At 44.1% G+C, this 3,491-nt stretch overlaps 1 long non-coding RNA gene across 1 annotated transcript; it reads right to left on the bottom strand.

Moving 5' to 3' along the window:
- Positions 1 to 724: 724 nt before the first annotated feature.
- On the bottom strand, positions 725 to 2,625 carry LOC134911625 (uncharacterized). The gene is made up of 4 exons (XR_010176719.1): positions 2,539 to 2,625; positions 2,083 to 2,455; positions 1,752 to 1,773; positions 725 to 761 (listed from the first exon to the last, which is right to left on the bottom strand). It is a non-coding gene; the product is annotated as an uncharacterized LOC134911625 (long non-coding RNA).
- Positions 2,626 to 3,491: the final 866 nt, after the last annotated feature.

The raw sequence follows: 3,491 nt of genomic DNA, 5'->3' as shown, positions 1-3,491 counted from the left end.
AGTGTCGACCTAGAGTGGACACACAAAACATTGCACACATAAACACTGTACATATAATGACACTCACAAAAATGTAAATACAACATGTAGACCATGAAGAATAACACAAAGATTTGTCCTTGGTACAAGAATTCCAACAGTACAACACTGCATGTTTTGGCATTGTAAGTGTAAGTAGGTAATCATTTTTGGAGAACATGTTAAAACACTTACTTTCCTCTGCAACATGATGGTTGACAGTTAATTCAGCAGGGGCTTCTTCTGCCCACTCACTGGGTGGGGAAGGCGGCTGGATGGGGGAAGGAGGAGGGATTGGGGAAGGAGGAGGGATTGGGGAAGGAGGAGGGATTGGGGAAGGAGGAGGGATGGGGGAAGGAGGCTGGATGGGGGAAGGAGGCTGGATTGGGGATGTAATTTCAGAGGGTGGGTCTGATTGAGAGGGCGAGGGGGGCGGAGAGAAAGTTAAGCCAATAGAGGGTGAGGGGGCTGAGAAGGTGAGTTTGAAGTTGAAGGAGAAGGGGTATGGGAAGGAGGAGAAGGGGTCACAGAAAGAGATAGAGAGGTGGTGTGAGAAGGGGAGTGGAAAGTGGAGTGGGCCTGGGAAGCTGAGGGGGACTGGGAAGCTGAGGGGGACTGGGAAGCTGAGGGGGACTGCGAAGCTGAGGAGGACTGAGAAGGGGAGGGGGAGTGAGAAGGGGAGGGGGAGTGAGAAGGGGAGGGGGACTGGGAAGGGGGCTGAGAGGTCTGCCGTTGTTCTCGTCCTATAATGATATTTGTGAAAAAATTCATTTTGCATGTTAAATTACATACTAAACAATTTGAAAAATCACTGTTCTGTTCCATGTAAAAGACTGTGGTTTGTTTTTCTTAAAAATACACATTTTAAAAACATCATCATGTTGCCCACAGCAAACAAAATGAGTCAAAACTTTTACTTTGAAGCTCATTCCTTAATCTATTCCATTGAGTCATATTGATTGGTCTAGGCAACATCACCAGATAACTATTCAAGGCACCTTATTATATAGACAGCACTGATCAAGTATTTGGGTACAGTTTCCTGCTTGGTTATTAATTCTGGAAAACATGCACTTGTTTGGTGACACTTTGCTGCAGTCAGTACTGTTTGCCCTAACCACACACACTGTCCTATGTTATAAAAATGGACAATCAGCGTTGCAATTAGCCTACCACTTAGTGTAAATTTCTTAAATTTTTGCTAAGAATCTTATGTAATGTAACTTACTGCGTGCATGCATAGCCCGTATTTGCTGGCGGATCTCCGCCAACAGCTCTGGCGTCCTCCTGCGGAGATCACTCCATCTCCGCGCTAGTTGGATGATTGTCCGCCTGCTGCGGACGCGAGTCCGCAGCAGGCGGCGGACCTCCGCGTAGGCCTCGCGCTTAACCCGATTTGGGATGAAGCGCCCAACGCGGCGGTCCATCACCGCAACCAGGACGCGGAGCTCCCGCCTGGTGAAAGGTGCAGCACGCATCATGGCAATGGCGTTTTCCTTATTTGGGCATATATTTATAGTGTCTGTTAGCATGTGATTGGTCAAAAATCTATGTTGTCATTTCTAATAACTTTATTGATCTTTGCAATGCTGTGAAGAGCAGAGTGTTATTTCGCACGAGCGGAAATACGCATTCGCATTAGCAAAATTTTTAGCAAAAAAAAAAAAAACCACAAACACAGACACAGAGGCACACAGTTTGGAAAAAATTCCTACAAATATCTGTGTACTCACCACAGTTTGTGTGATCATTCAGCTGGACAGTCACAAAGTGGGCAACATTCAATTTCATTTGTTTGTGTGTTTGTTTAAATAATCAGGATTTTAGGATATAAAACAAATAAGGACACTATTTAGCATCATCACATTTTTTACATTTCAAATCTAAAATTGAAAGCTTAACGTGTTAACGGATTTTTAGTATAAAAAAAAATACACATTCCAACACACCAAAAGCATTACACAATGACCTTATAATATCAAACAAAATGTCAACATTACAAATAATACATAAGCATACTGTGATTTTAATTTGGATAAAAAAGATAATATAAAAACACTATACCTGAAATATTCAGCAACAATGCTTGCCCTGACTTGGCTCCCCCTCCGTGTAACACTCCCCCCACCGAAGTGTCGAACAACCCCTGGCTCCTCATCAGGCAATTCCTCTGTCTGAGGAAGCTCTACGCTACTCCTTACCGCGATATTGTGTAGTATTGCGCACAGAACCACTAGTTTACTTGCCATCTCCGGCGAATACATGATGTCGCCACCAGTGCGGTGGAGCACACGAAACCGCCCTTTAAGGACCCCAATTGTGCGCTCCACCAGCTGCCTAGTGGCAGTAAGCGCGGAGTTAAATGCCGTCTGTGGTCCTGGCCTGGGATTACGGTAAGGAGTCATGAGCCAGGGGGTGCAAGGATATCCACGGTCTCCTGTTTGAGGAAAAACCAAAATTAGAAATATTAAATTTTGTAAAAAAAAAATTAAATTGTAAGAAATATGTGCAACAACTCACCCAATAACCACATGTCTGCTCGTTGACTTGATCTTAATCTGTGCCATATCCCTGATTGTCTAATGACATACGCATCATGGGAACTTCCAGTAAACTTTGCGTTCAGGGAAAGGATCTGGAGGGATGGCCCACAAACAACCATTACATTCAGAGAATGAAACAGTTTCCTGTTTCTATAAATTTCTTCATTATGTTTTGGTGGCTGAATAGCTACATGTGTGCCATCCACAACCCCAATAACATGTGGGAAGCGACTACCACCTTCCGCAAATTGCCGCTTCACCACATCTAGGGCACCAACATCCAAAGGCATAGCAATAAATTGCTTCACACGCTTGAGGAAAGCCTGGCAGACACGCCGCAGGACCTTACTGAACTGGCCCTGCGACATGCCAACCAGGTCTCCAACCACATGCTGGTAAGACCCTGTTGCCAAAAAATGTAACACAGCAAGGAATTGTGTCAATGGTGGTATTGCTGTAGGATACCGAATTTCAGACTCCAGATCACTCTCTATTATGGAGAGAGTGTCTAGGATTAGATGTGGTGGCAGCCTGTATCTACGTACAACCACATCATCTGGCATCCCAAAAAGTAGGACACGGGGTCGGAAAATTGGTGGCCTAGCACGCCTCCGTTGCCTTGGTTGATGAGGAGCCGGTTGTGGTTGTGGGGCTGGCGGTTGGGGTGGGAGTGCTGGCGTGGGTTGGGGAGGTAGGGCTTCTGCTGCGATAAATATAGACATCACACACTTTTATAAAAAAATTAAAAAAAAGTTGAATAAGACAAAAACAAAGTCCAAAAAATATGCAAGCAAAAAATTTGTAAAAAAAGGGGGTGTCAACTTACTGCAGGAGCGTAAGACATTTTTTCTGGGTTCAATTCAGGACCAAAAAGAATATTATAAAAAAAAAGAAAAACAACATTATTTTTATAATGAAAGCTACATATGT

Source organism: Pseudophryne corroboree, chromosome 4, assembly GCF_028390025.1.
Source record: "Pseudophryne corroboree isolate aPseCor3 chromosome 4, aPseCor3.hap2, whole genome shotgun sequence".
Lineage (NCBI taxonomy): Eukaryota > Metazoa > Chordata > Amphibia > Anura > Myobatrachidae > Pseudophryne > Pseudophryne corroboree.
The sequence above is the reverse complement of the archived record's forward strand: the minus strand, read 5'-3'. Positions and strand labels throughout refer to the sequence as shown.